Here is a 26,052-nt window from a genome sequence, read left to right on the forward strand (position 1 = left end):
CAAGGTTTGATTCCCTCAAATTAATATATCCAAAAATTTCAAATTACAATGTGAAAACCAACCAGCCTCTGAGACTGTGTGAAACCTCCTCATCCTCTGCAGCACCTTGGGGTGCAGCGACCCTTCCCCAAAATCCCGACCCTTCCCCAAAATCCTGACCCCTCCCCAAAATCCTGACCTCCTTCCCAAAATCCTGACCCCCTTCCCAAAATCCCGACCCCTCCCCAAAATCCTGACCTCCTTCCCAAGATCCTGATGCTTCCCCAAAATCCTGACCCTCTTCCCAAAATCCTGACCCCTCCCCAAAATCCTGACCTCCTTCCCAAGATCCTGATGCTTCCCCAAAATCCTGACCCCCTTCCCAAAATCCTGACCTCCTTCCCAAAATCCTGATGCTTCCCCAAAATCCTGACCCCCTTCCCAAATCCTGACCCCTTCCCAAAATCCTGACCCCCTTCCCAAATCCTGACCCCCTCCCCAAAATCCCGGTTCCCCCGTCCCGCCCCGGCTTCAGCCCCGGCCGGGCCGCGCCGGGAGCGCCTCCTGCCGGCGGCGGGCGGAGCAGCAGCGCCCGGGATGCGCTGGGATCCATCGGGAAAGGGATTTTCCTCTCCACGCAAACCCAGGGCTTGGGATTTTTAATAAAGTCCTGGACATTTCACACGAAAAAAAAAAGTAAATAATTAAAGCTTCGAATTCTGGTCGGCAAAAGAAATGGGTAGAAAAGGTTTCAAGTGGATCTCGTCAGCAGAGAGGCTCAGGGGCTCAGTGGTGTCCAGAGGGACATTTGGGATTGCAGGGTCAGGGCCAGGCAGGACAATGAAAGTACAAAAGTAGAAATCCAAATTAAAAGGCTGAACCCCACCAGCTGCAATTCTTCCCCAGGCGAGCCCCAATCTCAGGAGGAAGAAATGCTGCCCATGGGAGGGGGGTGCAGAGCTCTGAGCTGGCTGGAAACCTCTGCCCTTGGCAAACCTGGGGGATGAGAGAGTTCTTAGGATGTTAGGGAGATATTAGGGAGAAATTCTCTGTGAGGGTGGGGAAGCCCTGGTGCAGGTGCCCAGAGCAGCTGTGGCTGCCCCTGGATCCCTGGAAGTGTTCAAGGCCAGGCTGGAGCAGCCTGGGATATTGGAAGGTGTTCCTGCCACAGTGGAATGAGATGAACTTTAATGTCCCTCTGGAGCCAAACCACTCCAGAATTCTGTGATACTTTTATGGTGCCTCAGCCATGCCTGGGTTATACAAGCACTGGAAACAGCTCATTTGATATTTCCTCCTGGAACTTCTTTACTGTTAGGAAAAGTTGTGGTTCATGTCCTTTTGGAGAAAAAGTGGAAGTGGAGCTTTAGATTTTCTCTTTCTGTGCGTCCATCTTCCATGTTCCAGGACAGTTGCTTCAAAATAATTCATTTGTTTCTAAGCACAATGTTCCTTTCTGTATCAAAAGGGAGAAGAAAACAAATAATGGAATCATTAATTTTAATCTGATTCAGAACACAGGGAACCATTGTAAACCTCTATCTTGAAATATTTTCAGGACAAATAGTAGAAATTAACTTTTTTTTTCCCCCATTGGTAACTTTCCACAGAGGGAAAACACTTTTCCAAGCTGTTCTATTTATGTTCCACATGTTGCTGCAATTGCCTTGAATTGGATAGTGTGGAAAATCCTTTTTCTATCTAATCTGTCTCCCCACACTGTAGATAAGTAGGACAATATTATCCTAGAACTCCAAAAACTTTATGTACACAACATCTTATTTGAAATTAATGGGCACATTCACAGTCCCAGAAACCCATTTATTTCAGAAGAAACATCCTGCCTTTTTGGGGGCTTGCCATGTCTCAGCAGAGCAGGGTCAGGCTGAATATGGAGCTGTAGGTTGATTTATCTCCAGGATTCCTGCAATTTCTCACATGTCTGCTGGCATCACATCCAGGTAGGGATAGCATAAAGTGACATTTACTATTTCGGTCTTAAAGTGAGTGTGGATATTGTTGCTAATAATCATCCCCTTGTAAATTATAAATGTCAAGGACACCCAAACCCACATTTTCACTGGAGCTTCTTTTTCAGAAAGAATTTTTTCCGTTTGCAGGCGTTGTCAGGCTCGTGAGGCTCCTCTTTGGCAAACAGCACAGCTTTAGCCTGTAGGGTGTTTGATCCCTGCCTTCAGCCCCTGCAAAATAAATTCATAACATGGGCATATTTTCTTAGGGGATGGCCCCACTTAAAGCCCATATGCTTTAAGTTGCCACTGGAATATTGCTTATTAAAAATGAGATTAAATGGGGGTGACCTGGGCCAGATGTGGAATCTGAGAATGTTCCAAGTGTCACTGGGAGCTGGGGGACAGAGCTGGCAGAGGTTCCTGCTGCTGTTCTCAAACCCCGAGCACTGCAGGGTCTGGGGTGCAGCACAGGAGCCAGGCAGAGTCCCCAGGCCGTGCTGCAGCACAGGGGAGGTGACATTTCTGTGCCACCACTGCAGCTCTGGGCTCTCTGAAGGGCTTCCCATCACTCAGCAGCCATTTCCCTTCTCCCCCAGCACATCCCCAGTGCCCAGCAGAAATTAGGATTGAATGCAGGAAATTCCAGCTGGGAAAATCAAGTTCTGAACCATTCCTGAATGTCCTACCCAGCCAGCAGATGAAATGCAGCTCCTTCATTTGAGTCAATCCAAACCAGTTCCATTTTGAAACTCTCAAGATATCAGTGAGTTCTTTATCACTGTTACCTCTCCAGAGTCAAATAATTAGCAGAATTTATGGAAATGATCATAAGTGTAAATGGCTCTTTGAACGAGTGGCATTCTCTACTTTGAAGATGAGCAAGATGAAAATGATAGAAGAATTCTGCTTCTGATGTTGTTTAAAGTTCTGATGGTTGGGTTGTGTCCAGTGAAGCTGGAGCTCAGTCATAGTACAGCTCTTAAAGCCTCAAAGAAGACCAAAGATTTAATTGCTAATTCAGGAAATTATTTCAATCCAAGCTTGTGCTTAAATTTGTCCTTCTTCCAGAACGCACTGCTAAAATTTCTCATTTAATGGGAGAGAAGGACATCCTTAATCTCATTAAATTGAAAGAAAATTTTATTGCTGGTGCCATAAATAAGGCTGGGCTTGAGGGTGATGTGTGGGCTGGGTGAGGCCTGAGAACACCTCCATAGAAGAGGATATCTCTGCAGCCAAATGTGCACTTTTTTCTGAAAATTGGGAATTTCTCCTGTCAAATCTGTCCTTCCTGGCTCGTATGAGAACAGTGGTTTGGACTTCAGTTTAGCAGGACTTTATTGAATGCCTCATGTTGTTCTACACGTGCTCCCTTCTCCCCCAGATTATCCTAATTAATGGCTTTTGATTTAAGTGAATTCTACAAAAAATAAGAAGAACAAAATAAAAATACTAATTAACTCTAGTTGGTTTCTCTATTAAATAACTCAGAAGAAAAATTTGCACAAAGGACAGTTGTTTAATGCATTGATAGGGATTTTATTTAGGAGAAAGTCCCAGACTTTGGGTCCAGCCCTCAGCATTCAGTCTTGGTCTTAGTCATTGGATTGTTATCCAAATGTGTTTTTCAGAACCTTAGAGTCCAGATTCCAGCTTGGAAATCTGAATTTTTGGGAAGCTTTCATCCTGCTAGAACTGCCATTATTTTTTAGAGTTTCATAGATGAGAGCTTGGTGGGCCTGGCATAATAGGGATGTGAAGATGGATTATGGAGAGACCCAGAGCTCTCATTAGGGTAGGGAGGGAGGCCAGGCTCTGCTGGGAATGACAGATTGGGCCATCTCCTGCCTTCCTCTCCCAAGGCAGAGCGCTGCGTTTTGTGTTTTAATTTTAAAGATAATTAATGTCACTTAATCCAGTGCTTTTTAGGAAGGTAACAGAGATGAGGACATTTGTTATGGGCCTATCATCTCCCATGTTTGAATTGGTTCCTGGTTAGTGAGGACTGCTGGAAAAGGGGCTGGCTGGGCTGGGTTGTGCAGATTTTCCCTGTGTGTGGCAGCTGCTGCATCCAAAATTTCTCACCCACCTCAGCATATTCTGGTTTAGAGATTTCTTCCCAGTGAGTAACAGAGCTGAGAGTGAATGAATATCCATGGAGACCTTGATCCCTGCACTTTGTGTTGATGAAGTAGCTTGAGTCTGCACCTATGGAAACATTTCTTTTTAGATCTGGAGCACTTTGGAAGTTTCATTCACCTGTAACACTTTGGTTTGCCTTGCAGGGTTTTGGAGTTTGCAGCTGGGCTCCTTGTGGGAAAGCTGAGACCCAGGAATGTGCCAGAGGGAGCCCCAGGTGCCACTGCCCAATCCAGGGTGGATCCCTTGGGATCCCTCTGCTGCTCCTAAATCCATGTTCTGACACCTGATTTGCAAAGAATCCTGAGTATTGCACCTTTGAAAATCAGGCTACTGATCTCAGCCTGATTTTCCTGATTGGCACGAAATTCCTGCCACTTTTGCTCATTCATAAACATTTATTTCACTCCTGCATCCAAGCAGCCATGGAAAAATCCAGTACAGCAGATCAAACTCTTAGCAGCATTTAAATATCTGCCTGGGTGCCTTGTCCAGCATGGGAATCTGCTCTTAGAAAAGAAGGAGCTCTGAGGGACATCCCCAAAATTGCTGTGGGCTCGAGCAATGCTCACATCAGGATGATAATGACAGTGCAAAGGCTGTGCTGGCCACTGGGTCTGGCCACATCCCCCTCTAGTAACAAATCTGTGTGACATGAGCTGTCATTAAGGAGTGGCTGAGTGATGACAATGTATTTGTGTGGCTGGGGGCACTGTATTTCTAACCTCCTATACTGTGACTAAATGGTTTTCACTTTTAAAATTTGACATGGTTTGCAAAAGTTCTCTCTACTTACCAGATTTAGTCAGGCTTGCTTAATGAATTACAGAAAACATTTTAATTACTAAGCAATGTAAAGTGATCCTGTATCCAGAGCAAAGGCACTTGGCTCTTTGCATATCCTCCCTTAGTACCATGTGCTTAAAATTAGCATGTGGCAGAGCTGAAGATTGTTTTTAAGAACAAACCCATTTCTAAGCTCCCAACCCAAATGCAACAGGAAAAATACCATTATTGCAGGACTAAAGATAAAAGGGGATTCAATCTGAAAATGCTTGTGGCAATGAAAAAATATAACTTCCAATGTGAGTCAATTCATCGAGGCCTTAACATTCATTTGTTGCAAATGGAGGGGGCAGTGGAATCCAAGGCTGGAGCCAATTGGCACCGTGCAGGCTGGGAAAGGTCAAGTGGTGGCTGCTGGTGTGTGTGCTACTCCCAGGCTTTGTTAAAATGCTGGGATTAAACAGAAGTTACATCTGAGGTCAAGTGACCGCAATAACAGGGGACACTGCAAGCCCTCAAATCATTCCCCGCGATGAAAATGACACGGAGCTGACATAATATCTGAGGTGAGATGGAACTGAAATCCTCAGCACCTGAACACTTCACCTACTGATGGGTAACCTGACCCTAACCAATCTTATAATCATACCCATGTCAGGGGGGAAGCTGCATTTCCTGGAGCAGAAGGTACAGTCACTCGCTTTTATTTATTTATTTCATTTTTTTTTTCTTTTGGCTCTGGCTCTGCTTCTGGAATGATGTTGTTAAAAGTTTCAATACTCTGCTTTAAGCCTTTCAAATCAATGTCTTCCATGGAAAGTCAGCTGCCACCTCGGGGCACAGAGCTCTTTGCCTGCTCGGTCTCTTCATTGCGGGTGCTTTGGTTTATGGAGCAGCAGCTGAGTGGGCTCCTCGGGGGATTTGGAGAGATCCAGGCTGGGCTCAGAGCTGGCACTTTCAGACCAAAGAGCAGAGAGCAAGGACTTGGGGTGGCTGGGATTAGTTCAGGCACTGACAGTGATTTTTGGCACAGCAAGTCACCTTTTGTAGTGGAAACATGTTTTAAGAGGAAAGGGAAAATGAAGCTGTTCATTGTACTGTTCCAAATAATGTCATATTGGATAACTTTTATGGTGCAACCTCCTCCACCTCCCATTTTTAAAACTATTATTTATATCTCTAAATCTCACCTCTTTAAATTTGTTTTTCAAAAATGCATGCTGGAAAATCCTGATTTCAGAGTCTCCTTTGTGCTTTTTGCATCCACATTTTTCTGGAGAGGGCAAGCAAAGCTGAAATTAAAAATCCCGTTTACATAAGCGGAGCTGCATCAAAAATCCTCCTCCAATATTCCCTGAGCCAATCTATTTGCACTTCCCCAAACAATCATTGCTCTGGGCTGTGGGATGAATCAGCATGTATTTAAATCAAAGGCAGCCAGGAAGGACTGCATCAGTTCTGTGCCACGGAGCTGTCAAAGCCCTGAAGAGATTAAAGGCGTGACCCCTTCATCCCTAACATTGCTCCACAAGAGACATTTCTGTCACTATTTCTGCCACTTGGCTTTCTAAGATGCCACGAAGCCTTAGGGCGACCTCTGCTACATTTCAGTGTTGTTTATTGATTTCTGACCCAGTGCTTAATAGTTTTCCCAGTCCCCCTGAATGGCTTTTGTAAGCAATAGGGTTTGTGCATCTCACCGATCAATACCTTTTATATTTACAATAAAATTGAAACTGCTTCTGCTGGGGGTGCAGCCCAGCATTTGTCATCCTTCAGCGAGGGAAAACTATGTCATTATCTGAATTAAAACATTTATTTCTGATTAAGAGAGTGTCCTATCTCATTAATTTTTCCCTTTCCAATAGAAAGGGAATAGAATCCTATTGATTTTTGCACTTTTACACATCTCCACTGCTGGGAAGATAATTGAGAAGTTAGCCAGAATAAATGAAGTTTCAAGTCTAGCAGGCCAGCCAATACCTTCCAAATTCAAGGTGTTTTTATGAAGCTGGATTTTAATTTGTTGGCAAGCTGAAGCAGTGGGACTTATTCGGCTGAGTAAATTGGATTAAGAGTAGAATCTCCTTGAAGCGTGTCTTGGTGAATGCTGAGGGGCTTGTTCCCCCCAGACAGCCACAGACTTGCTGGAGATTTATGCTAAGACAGCTTCCAAATTGCCCTCCTTCAAAACTCCAAGTGGCTGCAGGAAGTGGGGATTAGTGGACCAAAAGCTGATTAACTCACTTCTCCTCCATTGTATCGCCTGTCTTAAAAACAACCCGACTCCAATCACAGCTGAACTAGACCTTCAGATTTTCTGCCAATTGATTACTCTTTATTAGAATAATGGGATTAAATCAAGCTTCATTAAAAAGAATTCCCACTGCATGAATCCCTGCTCTGAGGACCTTTCCAGCATCAGTGTTTGCAGGGATGCCCCAGGTAGGGGCCATCCTTCCTTCTCTGTTTTCCTTCTGTTTTCCTCTCTCTGAATTAACAACCCATATTCCATCTTCATTTCCAGCAAATAAAATCCATGTCACCATTGGATATTCCCCTAGAATGGCTGTTTATACCTGGAGAATTAGACAATATATTCTTTCTTTTAATAAGTTAGACAGAAGGATTTCATAATAGCTGTTTTAAAGCAGCTAAATATGTTCTCAGAAAACATGGACTCCTCAATTTCTGGAAGTAAGAATCAAATGTGTAAAAAATTAACACTGAACTGGGAAAAAAATTCTAAATTTACACATTTAGCTCAGTAATCTCAATTCAGAGACTTTCAGTAAGAATCTGTCTCACTTTTATTCAAGAATTCTTTACAATTTGGTTTGAAGCACTAATGTGATTATTTTTCAGTAAACCAAGATTTATGGGCTGCAAGTTAAAAAAGCAAAGACTGGAACTTCTGAGTTTGTGATATCTGGCTCTGGTGGGGCTTTCTTGGGAACAGGGGGAACGTTGTGAATGTTTGGACCTTTTTAGTTTCTGAGGGAGCAAGTATAAAATACACAGGAAAAAGCCCTCTGAAAAAAGCATTGTAAATGCCATAGTTATACCAAATCAACAGCACCAGATTAAAAATGCTGTGTAAGGGAAGAACTTAATTTCTTGCTGCATTTTAATGCTCAGTCCCAAGCACCAAAGTATGCAAAAGGTTGAATACATTCATCACAAACATTTCTGTTTTCTCTTTTTACACCAATGAGAAATTGCAAGATTACCAATGACCTTCCTACCAATGAAGCACCATAATTATGGTCATTTGTTATACAACAGAGATGAATGGATAGAATTTACATAGAATAAAAATATTATTTAACAGCTGTTATGGATGTGTGAAGTGCAATCCTAATTTATTTAAATGCTATAAATATATTGGTAATGTATTCTTTTCGAATTAACCTCATGAACCTTATACTGGCAAAACTTCAATTAATATTGTACTAAAATCCATTTCCTCCTGTTGTGGGGAATATTGAATTGGGGAAAATCTACAGCTACAGCAGCAGCTCACTGCCTACAAGTTTTCCTTTGATTTTTTTCCGTCCTTGGCTCAAGCTTGTTGTATTGGAATGATTTAAAAAATGCTTTAAATTAAAATTAGACCAAACAGACTTTTACAAACCAGCTTTTCTCCCGTTATTTAAGGATACAATAACAGTGTATGAATGAGTTGCCAAACATTATTTAAAAATGTGAGGTTTGGCACTGTATTCTGTGTATTCCAGGATGTTTTGCTCATTTCCCTGGCTTGGGAGTGAAATAAAAGAGGAAAAGAAAACAGAGCCATGTGGGGCACGTTTAACTCGGCCCTTTCTGGCTGCATATTGTAAGGTGGATTTAAAGGGAACAGAAATGTGTGGTTGGTTGATGAATTTGGAGGCACGGGGGGATGTTTGTCTGTGTTTGTGTCTCACATTTTGGGTTTATCTCTTTTGTATTCCGTCCATCTGCCCCGAGCTGTCATTATTCCATGTTCATCGACAGAAGAGTTATAGTTTGCAAAAACCTATCAGGTAGGCTGGACAGCAGATAATTGAGGTGATGATCAGTGCTAGGAAAAGACAATTGATAGTGATAGTGTCAGAGGCTGCACCTAACAAGATCTGCACCCTCTGTCTCCTTTAGCCTTCCTTTGGAAAGGACAGAATATGGAATAACATGGACATGTCTGATGTGCATCAATAGATAGGATGGCAGTGCATAATACTTCTTGGAACTGCAATCTGATGGTTGTATCTTTTGACATTGCAGCAGGTTATTAAATAGAAATGTGAACTATTAAGAGATGATCTTGACTTTCAATACATTTTTATCAAAGTCAAAAAATAGTTGACACCACTGAGTGGATCCACTTTGTGAAGGAGCAGAAAAATCTGGCATTCCAGGGGAGTCAAGGATCGTAATTGTCTCATTCTTGAGGAGGAAGGCAGAGTTCAACCAACAGATATTTCATAGAAATAGAAGAATTAACAAATGTGAATAGGTACAATTATACCAGAGTACAAAGAAATAAATAGGTACCAGTAAAATTTCATGTTTAAAGCTACTGGTGAATCAACCAACCGTAACAGTGGCAGGTAGCAGAGTTCCTTGATCCAGGGTCCCACTGGGAAGGGGTTTTCTCCTCACACGAGGCTGATCCAGGTGTGGAGCTCAGAACACACAGATGTTCCCCTTACCCACAGGGAAAGCAGCTTGACCCCCTCTCTGAAGATATCAGCACCCAAAAAATTATTCTCTGCAATGACAAAACACAATGGTTGTCACTAAACCACAGGAATGCATTTAAATCTCATTCTTCCAGAAGCATCACATCATCTTCACCATTTTGATTGCTGTTTACTTTTCTGGACATTTAAAAATGTCCTTTTCCTTCCTAAGTTTAAAAACCTCCATCTTTATTTCAACCCAAATGCTCTGTTCTGCTCTCAGCTCCGTGACAGCCTCCTGCAGAACTTTTTTAGCATTTTCACGGAACAGATGAGATCTTGCACACAGGAACCATTTGGCCAACTCCAAGTGTCCCAATTTTGCACAGCTGCACATTTTCCATTGTGCAGGAAGGGTCAGCGTGGGCAGCCTGGGGTAGGATTTATCCTCCTCTGCCCAGCTGTAATGTATGCAGGGAAGTCATGGCTTTGCATGGCTATTAAACACCCTATAGTCTATATAAAAACATGCAAAGTTGAGGCTTAATGGCAATAAAATATTATGGGTACTGCCCTCACTCATGGCTGAGCGAGCGTGGTCCTTGATTGGGTGATTGGCAAACCACACATGAATAATCATGTTTTTCCATTAGGGGAACAATAGGGTTGCTTAACCCTCTAACTCTGTTCCCAAAATGCCTCTCTCCATGTTTGTGGGGGCTCTTCCTGAGCATCCTGCACTCCCCTTCCCAGCAGTGTGCTCACAAAGCCATTTCATTCCTGCTCTGTGGCACCGAGGCTCTGCTGGCTTTTATTTCTCCCCGAGGCCGGTAGCCTTTGGGAGGGACTGGGACACATTAATGGAAAAGATCTGCTCCCTAATTCATGGCATTTCAGAGACCTTTGAATATATTGGGCTCTGGTTGAATTAATGTCATTTCAGGCAGGACAGGAAGTTTACTGTAGTTTGTCAACTATCATTCATTTAGGAAGTCCAGTAATTTAATGTGCAGCAGAGGGCAGGGAGATGGAAGATGGATCTGGATGAACGATGTGGGGCTTTTAAAAAAATGTGCGTGGAGTCACATGGGAAACCATCACTCAGTGATGAGAGTACAGTGAAAATCCTTCCATGGAGTGGGGCTGATTGCTGCCACAAACCCAGCCTTAGTCAGCACAAGCAGGAGCACCTGGACCCCCCTGATCCTCCCCCAACTTCAGAGAGGTGAGGTCTGTCCCTTTAATGCAGGGGACTGATTGATTTATGGCCGCGTGATGGATCGAACGATCGTCAACGGAATTACACTGAATTATGGTGACACTGCTTCTGCTCCACAAGCCACTCCCCATATGTCCTATAACTCAAAAGCAGAATGACAATAATACTATCTATGAAATTTATATTCATGATTATAAATTAATTCTTTTTGGCCAGACCAGCAGCAGCAGCAGCCTGGCTTTGCAATTTCCAAACAGCATTTATGGCATTGGCTTGGGAATACTATCTATCAAGCTTGGTGACAAATGTGGTGGATGATGGTCTCTGCTGCCTCTGGCTCCAACATCCACTTGTGTTACAGGGGGAAAGAAAATGCTATAAAATAACAGGAATCCTTGAGCTGCAATTTCTGACCAGTGTTCCCGGCCTAACACCAAGCTGCACAGGTCTTCTGTGAAATGAATATTCCCTGGGAGAGAAACATGGAAGCATTCCCATGTGGGAAGAGCCAGAGGCAGCAGGAAACAGTTATTGGGAGTTGGAGAGGCTGCACCCAGTGCAGGAGCACCTGAGACTCCAGGGAAATTCAGCCTCTGACCTGGGCCTGTTGAATCCCTCTCTGTGAGAGGGTGGAAGAAGTACCAGGGCTTTTCCACCAGTGCTGGCTAATTAAAAAATTTTAAAAAATTTTAAAAACCTTTAAAAAGGGAACAACAGGAGAAAGGAGAATGAAGTGACATCTTCCAGCTCTGCTGGCAGCAGGGAAAAAGTTGCAGGTGTGCTGTCAGCAGATCTTGGTGATCACAGAGCGCAGTGAGAGCCACGATTGCAGCAGAGCAGGGCCTGGCTCCCACCAGGGACATGTCAGCTGCAGAGCCACTTTAGGGACACTTTGGACAGCCCTGAAATGCCAGCAGTGCCCTTTGGAGGTGCTTTTTACATTCTGGGAGCTCCTGGGTGGCACATACTCAATGGAGCCCACTGATGGCTGGGTGCAGCCCAGTCCCAGGATCAGTGTCTGCTTTCCAGGGAAGCCTCCTTAGCCTCCTTTGCCACAGGAAGGCTCTGGAATGGCAAAGATTGGCAGTCAGGCTGCAGCTTTATCCCAGATCATTGCACCTGTGCAGAAAAGATCTGCTGGCCTACAGTGATTGCCTACCAATGGGAGATAGAAATTAGGAGTAATGATTATGTTTGTATGCAGACACGAGTTCCACTGAATAACCTCTGAACAGCAAAATGGTGCAAGATGATGAGTGAGTCACTACTTTTGAAATATTCACTTGGCAATAATTGCTTTTTTTTTTTGCTTTAGGAAAGACATCCTTTGCAAAAATACCAAGTTAGCAATGCTTCCCTTCATTCACCTGTTATTTAAGTTGAAGCAAACCTCCAAAGCTCCCTGAAGTTGTCATCTCTTTTGGAGTTTTTAGGTTGGATTTTTTTTTCCAGGACCAGCAGATCTGTGGTGCTGGGCACTCGGCTCTTTCACTCACAGATCAGCAGGGCTGGCCCCAGGCATCACCTGCTGCTTTTCACCCCCTGTCTGGAGTGATTTCCACCACCCACTGATGCTGGAACTGTTGTCTGTGTGATCAGCTCTGGGATCTTTGCTTCTCTTCACCTCAGGTGCTCCGAGGGCAAGGAGAGCCTCTCACCACGACCTCTTGCCACCTTCTGTCGTGAGAAAGAGGGGTTGTTTGCAAGGCTGTGACTTCCCTAATCTCCCTCTGGCACCTCTGGACTTTGTAGCCTGCCCTACCTGCTCCTGTCTGGTTTCCATGGCATCAGCAGCTGCTGGTGTCCCTTTCCACAAAGCCTTGGGATGGCAGTGACTCTGTTCCAGGCAGGAATCCCCCTGTGCAGAGCAGGTTGTTGTGGCAAAGGGGCTTGTCACCATCATGACCCCATTCATGTGGGGTCTCTGGGGAGTAAGGATCTCTTCAGCAAGGCACAGAGTTATCCTGAGTGTTAAAAATTCCTGGTTATAAACACAAGGCTGTGGGAGCAGCTCCAGGTGAGGGCAGTCCCACTGAGCTCTGCCTTTGCATTCCTGCCCTGTCTTCCTCCTTTGCCTTCTCTCTCCAGCTGGGTGGCTTGGCTTCCAGCTCCCCATAAAGCCCTTTTCTATCCATTTATATCCTACAGCATCTTAATTTTCCTTCTGAAACACAGAAAGAACCTGCAGTCCAGCCCTGTGTGTAAAGATACTTTGGGAAAGTTGGGATCCAGTAAAACTCCAGTTCATTTCTTCTCTGCTGCCTGCCCTGCTGTCAGTAATAACCTGCCCATGTTCCCTGTGCCTTCCCCACTCTCTATTTATCACTTTCATACCCTGCTGCCATCCTGTCCAGCCTAACTTTCTCCTCTCCCATCATCTAAATGCTTTTCCACCAGCCTTCTATGTAAATTCTGGCTGAGACTTTGTTAGAGTAACAGAAATGCAGCTTTATTGCACTGTGAGTCTCCAACACAGTGAAACCCATTAATGGGAAAGGTTTTTCCATCCGTTCCAAGTGAACGGAGATGCAGCTCTATGGAATATAGCTGTGGTGCTGGAAAATCTATATAGACAGCAGAGGAGACAGAGGAAGGCTGCTCATTTACATAGTTTGTGGTCTTGGTTGGAAATTCAAGGTGAAAGATGGGCAGATTTCCTTTGCTCACAAGTGGTGTGCAATCCCAAAAGTCCAGGTGGGAGCAAAGTGAGGAGAGTGGGCTGAGCAAGTGGTTAGTTCAGCTTTGGAATACTCACCCAGATGCAGAGTGGCACTGAGGCACAGAAGATCCCACTGAGCAGCACAAGCACACCTAAGGCTGTGATTTGGGAGGAATTTAAGTAAATCCCATCCTGGTGTAGCCTGTTCTGAGGGCAGCCCGAGCACGCCCGCCAAAGGTCTGTGGCCACACAGGAGAGCAATCCTTCCTCTGGTTATGAGTAGATCCCTTCCAAAAAAAATGTGTTCCTTGGCCGTGGAGCTGCATTTTGACTGCCTGATGAATCAGACATAAACTATCCCAGGCTTTGAGGAGCTCATTATTCCAAGCACTTCCCTTGCTGTTCTCCATGGCCAGCGAGCAGAGCCTGGAAGAGTTTCTGCTGACTCGTCTCTTCCAGCCTTGGAGACAAAATCCTGACCTTGCACAGCCAATTTAATTGTGCCAGGGCTCAGTGGAGAGCTCAGCAGCAGGAGTTCCACAGAGCAATCCTTCACTTCCACACCTGCAGTGCTGCTGGGAGTCACTGAGAGCTGCTGGAGGGAAAAGGAGATTTAGAGCCTTTATCTAAATGAAATATCCTAATGGTGGCAGTGCCAAAATCAAGCCAAATATTAATCTAATGGAAGGTGGGAGCTGGAGCCTCTTCGTTGTTCTCAAATTGAAGAGTGGGATTTAAATGTGTAGGGAGGCATCAAGATCATGGCTCTGCCAAGAGGCTGCTTGGACATTCCACTGGGAATCCAGGAATATTTCCAAATTACCAATTTGTGATTAGTTGTGAAAGTGGCCTTTTTATCAAAAAGGACAACTTAACTCTGTGTTTGCGTTGTGTTCCCTCCATCTGTGTCCCTCCTCGTGCTCAACCACTGAGGAATAGGGGCATCATTAAAATGAAAAAGATTAATAATGAAATTTAATAGCTAGCTATTTGTCAATCTTGATTTGAGTGTTTCTGATTTATCTTAACCTGTTCCTGCAAAATAATGGGGGGAAAATTAAGATTACTGCCCCTTCCTTATAGTCATGGCAATTTCACAACATCTAAGGGTTATCAGTAGAAAATAAAGATAACACACTCTGGGCCTTACATTGCCTGAAATCATCAGCGAATCTGAGAGTTTTCCTCATCTCTATTTCCTGTTCCTTTTTTCTGAATTTTAGCCTCCTGCTCACCCTTGCAGTGTGGAAGAAAAATAGGTGTTACATGGCAGTGTTAAATGATGCTTGGGTGGGTCTTGGCTTGGAATATTTTCCAGAAATCTTCCAGGCAAATAAAATGGCAAAGATTCCCAAAAACTTGCAGTTAGGCACACAAATGGCAGCAAATCTAGAGATGCTGGAAAAATGGATTTTAGCAGATCCATACAGGGATCTGACAACCACAGGCATTGGGGAGAACTTTTACTGTCTGTATGTGCAAACAATGGGACAAAAATAGGAAATTATGGGAAATACTGTAGGTCCAGAGACTGACAGATTTAAGGAAAGCACAGGATAAGGGACATACCAAAAAAAAGCAGATTGAAAAAAAAATTTATATATATAAGTAGATGGGGACCAGAATAATTTTAGCTGTGAAACTCCAGAGGTGGGATGGCATTCCAGCCAAAATGAATTCACTTACTGAGCTGTAAAACAGATGGTAAAAATACTGATGAAATTTGAAAAATATTAATGGAACTGTGGCAAACAGGAGCATCCTCAAACACAGCTTCTCTGGGCTGTCTAGAGTTCTAATGGAATTTATTTTTCAAATTTAGTTGAAAAAATTAATTCCCCTGCTGAAATTTCAACTTGCCAACTCTCCAGCCCAGGTGGATTTTTATAGCCAAGGTCTAAACCCCTGAAAAATAGCAGTGTAGAGTATAATGGAAATGCTGACACAACCTACATTACAGCTGCAGGAATTGTGCCACTATGGTTTATGGAGAGCCCATTTTGGGGTTGTCAGGTTTTTAAACACAGGCTGCTGTAAATTTGAAAGAAGACTGTCTTGTCTTTAGGCTTTAAGGCTGTACATATTAGCAGAGATGGGTTTGAACCAAAATTTCCCTTCCTGGATTTTGGGAGAACTGGAAATCTCCCTGAGCATCACAGTGCCATCATGATCCTCAGTTTTGGTTGGTTGGTTTTGGGTTTTCTTTTCACTGGGGGGAATCAGTTCTGCTATGAAATAGAGTCAAGGAAATAGAGTTAGTCCTGGAGACAAACACAAAGTGGGAGGATCTTCCCCTAGGTAGGAAAAGGTTGTGAGGAGAAACACAAGTGCAGTTCACACTGCACGAGTTCCTCCAGTCATTGGCATGGTCAGGATTGGGCTCCCAGTCCATTGAAGCAGCACTTTCAGCCCAAAAGTCAAAATGTCACTGTTCCCTGGAGTCTGACACCTCTGGCAGGTAAATCTGGGTCTGTTCAGGCTGCAGTGGAACAAAGGTTTAAAGGCTGAAGCCACAGCTTGGCCTCAGAAAATTGAGGATTTTACCTTTTGTTAGTGCCTGTAGAAGAAGTTTAATTCACACTGAAAACCTGTTCTCAGTAGCTCTCAGGAAAGTTTATCCTGAACTTGTGAAAACAAAGGAATTGTGGAAAGTTGGATGAAAAACTAAATGTCAGCACTTGGGCCCAGTGTAATTTGATTGCTAACAGCAGCAGGATGTGCCTTAGTGCAACCCCAAAGGTGGCACCTCCCTAAGGTGGGTGAAAACTGCCTTCCATCTGCATGAATTAACCCAGGAAAAGGCAAAGAGGGAAAATCCATTTAAATCTGCATTAATCTTTTATTGGCTTTCCCTCTTCTCATAAACAGTTTGTAACCATACATATATCATCATCCCAAACATCAAGTATAACTTCTCACTCAATAATCCAATTGATATCCTGCTGATATATTCAGTAGCAACAGTTCTTAAATGGGGCATTTTATAACCTAGGCAAAGGTTAATCATCCTTGGCTTCTTAAGTGTAATCTTAACTGTGCTGCTCATGCTCCCCACTGCATTTCCAGCAGTGCTCTGGCTTGGAGTTAATTAGGAGGCAGATTCTTCACTGATGTTGAAAGGAAAGCCAGGATGTTAAAATATTGTCCTGGTTTTGGGTGCTCAGCCATGACACAGAGAACCACGACTGCCAGGAGCCACATCTCAGCTTTTTCTGGTTATCAGGCTCTGCAGAGAGATGTCACACTGAGCACCCAGGAACTGGGGACTTTAGAATCACTTTTCTGTTCTCGTTGGCTTTGCTCAGGGCTGCTTGTAGCCTGTCAGGGGTCGATCAGCAGGAAGCCAAACAAGCCATGGCTCTGTGTCAGACAGCCAAGCAGAACATCTGACCTGGTGGCACCACAGTGACACTGTCAGCAAGATCAGCAGCCTGGCCTGGTGGCCACACCAAAGGCTTCCATCACCCCGGAGCATCCTGCAAATAAAGTGGTGACACAGCTCAATTTGATCTCCCTGATCCCTCCTGAGGACCTCTCTTCTTCAGGCTATTCCCACATAGACAAAAAGATTTTGTCTCACTGAACCTGTTTATTGACCACAGCTGTCACCCCTGCTCTGACCAGTGACCTTATCTGAATATTCAAATCCATTGTAGATCACAAGTTCAAATGATTTTCTTACCCTCTGCAAGCCCTGTTTTCATAGTGAGCTGATTGCACATGACAATATTAGAAGGGGTGTAATTGAGATTCTACAAACAATTTGCACCTCAGGTTTACCAAAATAATATATCCAGAAGTGGGAATGCTGCTGACATTTCCTTCCCCCAGCTTCCCTGAGCTGATCCTGTGTGTGGGAACCAGGATGGCCCTTCCAGGTACTGAGAGACACACAAGGAATTTTAGAGGCAGGTGCCAAATCTGCTGCTGCAACTGAGAATCCACTGATTCCAGCTCAGCCTTTGGAATGGGTGGGAATCAAGGCCACAGGCCCAGCACTGGAACTCATCTTTTTTCCTGCCCTGAGCACCAGGGACTTCCCTGAGCAGGGAAACTCTGAGGGCAAAGCCAGGGGGATTTTAGTGCAGTGGCTGTAACAGAGCTGAAGAGGAGCAAACACAACATATTCCATCTCCTGGGTTTTATGGCATTTCCCATTTCTCTTCTTACTGTACTTCCCTGACGATTTTTCTTCTTCCTTCTCTGATGTTTTCACAAGAAGCAGAAGGCAAACTTTCCAGTATTGAACTGAAACCTTAATCTGTGCTACCTGAATAATACAAACCTTCAGAATTAACTGACCCTAGTTAGAAGCTCCACACCTCAAGCTATTCTCACCTGGCTGTCTGCCTGTCCATCCAGCATCCCATTTATTTCATCATCCTCCCAAAAGACACTGCCTTTTGCTGGTTTAAAGAATAATGAGACAATGAAGACAGAAGAACTGGAATATCTAGCTGGGTTCAGTTGGACTGAGGTGTACACAATTAATGAAAATTAAACTCCCAGAAAATTTGGCTTGCTCAGACTCCTGTAATAGAGCAGGAACCAGTCCAAGTCTGCTCAGACTCTGCAGGGGTTCATGAACTTCACAGACCATGGCAGTGCAGCCTCAGCTGAGGGCAGGAAGCACATGGTGGGGAAGCAGTTTTGCAATTTTATGCTGTATCAGTGAAGAAAAAGGTGAAATGCTACAATTTCAAAACGAAAAAGCAAATAGAGGCTGTTGGTGAGAAACCAGAGGTTTGCAGTGATCTCTTCATGGACATCCAGCTCGGCCAGTATCAAGGATGGCCTCAGGAGAAAAGCCCAGGCACAGAAATCCCAGATCTCCCCTTCACACAAACACCACACAAAACTGTGACAACCTCTTATATGCCCTGATTTTCTGGGGTGAGAAGCACTGCATCTCCTGCTGGTGCTGCTTGCAAACACCAAACTCTCAGAGCATTCCTAACACATGGTCCTGAAACTTTCCCATCCCTCGTTTCCCTCGGAGAGTCACCCTGAGCATTGTTCCTGGTGCTATTTATTCCTGCACTATTATGAAGTGTCCAGTGTGGAATATAAGGCTTAAGTGCAGCCAAGTTCATAAAGCCTTTGGAGCTCATTACATGGATGGCAGTACAGCAGTGCAGAGCATCGCTGTAAATTTGAATTTTCTGCCGTATGTTTTCTAAATGCCAATATAAATAGCCCAGGAAATAATAAAATGAATAAAACACACGACTTCATTCGAGCTCCATTTGGAAAGACAGGGTGTGAAATGAAGAGTTCTGCTCTCCAGGTGGTGATCTCCATGCATAGTAGAGTGTTTGTCCTGAATTTCATCGCTTTGGAAAAAAGTCCTGGAAACTCTTGATTTAGCTGCCGTTTCATGTGTGTTTTAAACAACTCCTGTGACATAATCAGCTACCCAGGGGTTCCAGGAGGGACCTCACAGAGCAGTAAAAGCTCCAGCAGTGGCTGTGCCTGCCTGGCCTTGCTTTGCTGGGTACACAAAGCCGACGTTGCCGGTTCCCCGCGGATCCATCGGAGCCGTGCCCGGAGCTGGGGCAGCGCCGAGCCCCGGGGCTGGGAATCCCTCTCCTTGCTGGGAACAGCAATGCACCAGCCATAGGCAAATGTATTCATGTCTCCAGCTGCCCATAAATGAAAAATCATGGACAGCAACGCTCTCTTTATTGTTATTCCAACTGAGGCCTTTCCCTTTTTTTCTTCTTTTATTATTAAAGCCTCTGTTTTATTTTTTTAAAAAAAAACATTTTGTCTGCTCAGAGCTTGGGCACATGAGTATTCTTGCCGTAATAAAACTCAGTCTCCTTTACACAGATTGAGTGGCTCTGTATTTATAAAATTAGAGCATTAAATAACTCAGACTCTTAATAAATACTGAGGAGAAAGTCACAGGGCCACCAATTTTGCCAGAATCTCTAAAACTCTGAGAAACTGTAACCACATTGGGAACTGATGTGAAGAATGCTGGCAATGCTTTAAATTAAGTGTTTTTAATATGCTTAACCATGCATTTAATTTAAGCTTAATGAGACAGTTATTGTATGCTGACTAAATACCACGAGCTTATTAAAAACATATTTACAGAGATTAACAGTGATGTAATACAGATACATATTTATGCCACCATTGGTAAAGTGCTAATACCACGTTTTTAATTAATTGGCATCTACTCAATATACAGTGGGGTTCTGAAGAGATTTATTATATTTGATTTATGTTGATGAAGCACCAACTGGTTTAATGAGGGTTAATTGATCTAACTAACTATTAAAAGATACATTTCTTATTTTGTGGTGGTCAGGGCTTAAATAGACACACATTCAAACAACTGGAATTTAGTCTGTGCTTAACAGGATAATTCACCTGCTCACAGGTGAGTGGGGGCTTAAACAATCTGTTGAGTGGGGAGCAATTAAATATTCCAGGAAATAGCAGAGTAAGAAATGAAACTGAAATAAAAAACAATCACAGAATTACCCAGCAACAGGTTGGGCAAGAGAAGCAGAAGCCTTTAGGGGTTTTGGAAGTGTCCCAAGTGTGGTCAGGTCAGGAGTTACTGTGGGTTTCTCCTCCTGGGCATTTCTTGGTGCTGAGATGAATTCTGGCTGCTCCTGCTGGTGTCCCCATAAATGCCCACTTGCCATGGACCCCCCACACCCAGGGGAGGTTAATTTAACCCACGGGATCTGTTTTGAAAACTCTGAACCATTACAATGTGCTTACCACAGCCTCCTGATTTTCCATGCTGCTGGGATGAGTGTGTGCCTAATGGAAAATCTACGAGCATTTTTGGAGCGGTTAAAACACGCTTTCCACTGGTTTTAATTTAATTTTACTTTTTTATGAAGAATCTTAGAGAAAAGGCACAGTGAAAAAGCAATGAAAGCCAAATTGCTGTACATGAAGTTTCATTTCTGGAGAGCCAGGGAGATTAATTCACTTGGCTGTGACTTGCTCATTACTACCCCAAGCTAACCAAAAAAATGAAATATCACAGGGAGCAGCTCCTCTCTTGCATAGGTTGTTACAGTGCCCTGATCACAGGCTGTGGGAGAAGAAAATATTCTGGTTAATACTCTGACAATGCCACACCTGCACTGAGCAAATTATCCTGATGCTGCAGTTTTGTTTGCTGATTTGGATGTGATTGTTTTTCTGGCCATTAGTTTATTTTATTATATTTTCTCTGGACATTTTTCAGTGCTCCCCACCCTGGTGTGAGGATGTGACACTCACTGATCAAGATCTCACCCAAGATTTGCTGAATCACTGGTTCTCCCTGATCCACTCTGCCAGGGTGATGCAGGAGTTTGTGTGGTGTTGAATTATCAGAGAAACCCTCTCAGAAGGATAAAAATAATGATGATCAGAAGGAATTTTCTCTGTTGCATTGTCCATGAGGGTGAGAGAGGCCTATAAAAGATCAAAGGTGATATCCTGACACAGGGACATCCATTAAAATATTCTGCCAGGCCTTTATTTGACACTTAGCTTGCCTGTAACAGTTTACAGCAGAATTTCATAACATCCATTGATATGGCTTAAATTTTTAAATGATTCTGAATTCTGTGTTGGACCCTTTTTTTTTGAGGGAAAAATGTTAACTCTTAATAAGTGACATGGCATTTTATTCTGAATCAAAAGCCTTTTCTTTGAAAACGGCTTAATTAACATTTCCAGGTTCATAACATTTTCATTTATTCCTCTTTTTTGTTTTTAAATGGTTTTTTAAGTTTTCCAGTGATAGTGATAGAGGTTTCCTAATGTATTAAAAAAACACAGAGTGTGCCCAGTGGGATCTGCAATCTGATTAGCTTTCAGTTTGAAACTGAAGGAAGAGATTAAGCAAAGAATTCTGCCATGCTATTAAAAAGAAAACCTGATTTCTTCTAGCCATTAGCCAGTAAAATGAGTACAGCTGTCAGCAGAATGGCTAAATATATTGCACAGGGAAGATTAGCAGGTAAATATTTGAAAATTATGCAAGTTTTGGAATGTGTGAGGAGCTGAATTCTGCTCTTAGGGGTGACTTTTAAAGCTGGAGTTGTGATACTGCAACCCACAGCACAAGTTTTGGGATTGTCTTTGAAGAGCCTCTTTGTGCAGGGTTTCATCCAGCTCTCAGATCCTTGACCAAAACTCCAAGCTGTTGCCACAATAAATAACAAAAATAAAATCCTAATCCCACTGAATCCCACGAAGCATCTCTAATTTTATATCTGGAATTTAGTGCCATGTGGCTTCACCCTGGATTCATCTCTGTGTTTTCCCCCAAAGACTTCCCAAAGCCTTTCCCAGGAAGGGAAGTGCTGCTGCTCTTGGCTCTCCCCATTGTGCCTTTGAGCATTTGAAGTGGTAAAAGCTACAACATCTCCCATCAAAAATGATGGGTATCCAGCTCATGTTTCCAGCCTTGGATTTGCCAGTGTTTTGGATACATCTCACCAAGGCAAGGGTCTGAAAAGCAACTTCCATAATGTTTTCCATGGAGACAGAATTCAGTTTTGGATCTGAATTAGACACAAGTTGACCAGCACATCCATTTCTGACATTCTGGGGTTCTGTACCTTTGCACAAACACGATCAGGAGCTGTTTTATCCCTGCTGGAATCCATTCCCACCCAGAGCAGAGCAACTCTTGAACACAGCCTGCTTGATGAGGATGCATTCAAGCAAAATGTCATGGAAAAACAATTTTCTCCCTGCAAAACAACTGCTTATCTCAGACAGCATCAAAGCAGAAATTAAATCAGAGAAGAGAGAGGTGAATCCAATTAGAAACGAGCTGATGTGGAAAGTCCTGAAAGAGGAAGGGTTAGTGGTGAGTAGGGATATGGTGAGGGATGAGAGTTTCCAAATGCAATTTTAGACCAAAAAGTAATATATTTAAAACATCAAAAGGATAATGCAGGTATTTAGACTGGAGAAGAAAATAAATATATTCAAGTCTGAATTTTATATATATATTTTAAAAATCACATATATATTATATATATTATATAAAATGTTTAGTATATAATATATATATTTATATATATATAAAAAATGTTTTTCTTGTGTGCCCTGAGCCGTTTATGAATTCACACACACATCTCCTGAGATGTAAGCAATCACATAAACTGTTAAAAAATATATTTTCCACACCTTTGTAGCATTAATTTGTCACATTACACTACACTTAGGCCCCATCTCATCTCTACCTTGCCTTGGTACCTCTGTTCTGTCCATGTCAGTGTAGCTGAGAATTGTTTAAACACTGAACCTCAGACCTGGTGATTGTGGGACCGTGCAGAGGTGAAAAGCAAAGTGACAGGAAGCAGATGTTTAAGTTCACCAGCATCAGCAAAGCTCCTAAAGCCTGAGGATAAGTGTGTGCTTAAAACCCATCGAGCTGCATGGGATGGAGCCCAGAGCTGGAGTTAAGCAGATGTTTTGGGGAGCGGAGCTGGACGGCTGCTGGTGCCACAGCACAGGAATTAAACATATGTGCAGTGAGAGCAGGCTCCTTGCCTGTGCCTAGGAAGGTTTCCAGTAGATGTGTGTTTATTTATTTTCCTGCAAAGCGTTTTGTTTTCATACAAAAAGATTTTCAAGCTGGAAATCCAAAGCAAATATCATTAGTCTCATTTTGTAATCAAGTGCTTATGAGTAAGGGGAGACTGGCTCTGCCCATCCTGAGTTAATTCCTTTCCCCAGCTTCTTATCCTCACTGAGAAGTCCAAGGGTTAAGCCATCCCAACATGCCTCACTCTCAATTTATAAACCAGAAAATCTTCCATAAATCAAAAGTTACAAACAGACTTTGTAATGTCATAACTCTTGTGACGGCTCTGCCTTTGATTGATTCCTATACATACATTCTGTCTGATTACCATAATGTGTTCTTGTGGGACAATTCCAGCAGGGCACAGGCAAGGAGCAAGGAAAGAAGTAAATAACAAATGGTCCTGACTCCTCCTCATCGAGAGTGATTTCAGTCCAATGTTCCATCATATCAACTGGGAAAGAGAGTCTTAGGGTTTGGGCAATCAATTACAGATCTGTGTAGAGGCAGACACAATCATTTCCCTGATTGTCACCAGTCTGGAGCAGTGACACAGGGAAGTGATCCATCAGTCTATTTCCAGTGACAATCAGAGAAAGATGGCAGACACTTGGATACTCACAGGCCCCTGGATTGGCTGGCTGGCCAGATTGAAAAATAGCTGTATTTCAAACATAGCTAAACCTTTAAACACCTCTGCTGGAAGGTTTCAGACATTCCTAGAAAACATTTAGAGCTATTACAGGAGTCGCTCCCATTACAGTGGGTGGTGAGGAGAGTAAACCTGCCTTGAAGTGCATTAGAATAGATAGAGTGAAGTGCCCATGGTTCAGCCAAGAATATCAGAGCCTTTCTGATTTGCCAGCTTTGCTTTTCCTCTGCTTTAATGCTGTGTTTTTAATAGGCAATCTAGTTTTTAAGCAAAGAACAGGAAATTAGCTCATCTTTGATCAGGTATTTAGAAATAGATTTAGGGAGCATTTGTTCTGTTGCTTAGTGCTGCTTTTTCCTCAGTGCACTGGGTTTAATTTCCAATAAAAATCACCAGCAAGGTGGAAAGTGTGATCAGTTCAGCAACCTGAGAAATCCCCTTTTCTGATAACCCTTAAAACACTGTCAGAGCCCTACAGAAAAGCAGCCCACACACTCACTGGGTCCTTAGTAACCAGCTGCTTTCAGACTTCAGGTATTTATTGGTTACTCCTCATAGCAAAATTCTTAAGGAAAGAGAAACCACACACTGATGGTTTGAAACAGCAGCCCCAGAGCAGCATCCCACTAGCTGTGGAGAGCTGGCTGCAAGCTTGGGATGATGGAGAAGCAGCAGCTGTCAACATCCAAGTGCTGGATGAGTAATTTTCTGGAGTTGGGAACTTCCCAGCCACATCTCCCACCATTCCTCCCCTCAGAGCCCTTCACTGGGTAACTCAGAATCAAAACTCACCCTGCAGGCAGAGCAGCTGAGCCCGTGGGGACTGCAGGGATGTGTCCTCCCCATCTTTGTGCTGATCTGTGCCCTCACCTCCTCCCCAAATCCTCACTAGTGTTGAGTTTTAAGGCTGAGCTCTGATGGAAGGGATACTGTGCTAAGGTGGGGAAAGTGAATCCCCCCTGAAGGCACAGGTAAATTAATTCAGGGAAAATCCTGCCCCTGGCAGATCCTGGGAGGTGGAGAAATGGGAGCTCTGCTGTGGAACCCTGGTTACTGAGAATTCCAGACTTTCTGTGCTGCCAGCACTGACCCCCAAGAGAGCACTGCACTGACCTGAGGCTGTGGAGAAGCTTCCAAACTGGAATGGCAGAACTGGCATTGTGGGTGTGCAGTTTGGATAGAAGTGTGTGACATCTCAGGGTGGGAAACTGAGAGTTTAAGGTTTCAGAATATATTAATAGATATAAAGGAAGATGGAGGTCTTAGGGCAGAGGCTGGTCCTTCTCCTTCTTCTTCACCTTCTTCTCCATGGGTTTGGGTGGTTTTGTGCAATTGGATAAAAAAGTCTCCATTGCAGCCATGGGTGATTGGTTATTGGGTTAAAAGTGAAAATAATTCAGGTCTCATTTCTTAATTGGACAGTTTATCCTTCAAAGGCCTTGTAGAGAGAGATGGGGCTCCATTTTCAGTTTGTCAGAGTGAAGTGCTGCAGAACTCAGGGTTTGAGACTGTGACAGAGATAAGAACTAACAAACATCTGAGTCCCAATGAGAAATTCCATCTTGTGCATTTAATCCCCACCTTGGCAGAAAAGAAGAAACAACTGAACACTCTGCCACAGCTGGGAGTGAGGTGGTGCTGGGTGAGGAAGAAGCTGCCCCAGGCAGCTGGAGTTGTTTTTTATGCTGTACCCCTACAAAGGACACATTTTTGGCAGCCCAGGGAAGGAGGGAGGCTCAAGGAGTGTTTGCTCCTCTCAGCCCTAAGCTTCTGTGGGAAGAGGAGATGCTCCCACAGGGCTCTCATTAAAGGAGCCTCTTTCCTCTGCCTGATGGGTCCTGGTGGCACCCAGCACCTCCCTTGGTGCTTCTGCTCCCACAGCTGACACCCAGCACCCCAGCAGGAAAGGCAGCCAGGCCTGTTCCATGGGTGTAGGATATTTATCCTTGTCCTGAGAGATGTGTATTGTCCTCAAGCATTCCAGACACATGGAAACATTTTATTTGGGTGGATTTTCAGGTGGCAAAGGCATGAAAACAAAATCTGGGAGCTCACTTTAAAATGCAGCCAGGCCTCCTCTCCAGGACACCGCTGACAAACTTCTTGGATAACATTAGTCTGACAGCAAAATGTATAAAATAGGATTTATTATTAATTCATAAAGAGCTTTGATATCTTATCTATTGCTCTTCTCTTGTGATGATTTTTAATGTCATCATGGGTTTTAATTTTGCATGAAACCCATCGTCGTCTGTTTGCCTTTGTTTGGTAAACCTTGTCTGTTTTATTAAGAAAATCCCGAGGCTCCTGTGGGTATTTCTGCAACAATAAGAATAAAAAAATATTAATAGTGATTTGTTTCTAGCTCAAAGCAACATTAATTTCAGCACCACATTATGAGGATTTTATTTTTTGTAATTTC

Source organism: Serinus canaria, chromosome 8 (assembly GCF_022539315.1).
Source record: "Serinus canaria isolate serCan28SL12 chromosome 8, serCan2020, whole genome shotgun sequence".
NCBI lineage: Eukaryota > Metazoa > Chordata > Aves > Passeriformes > Fringillidae > Serinus > Serinus canaria.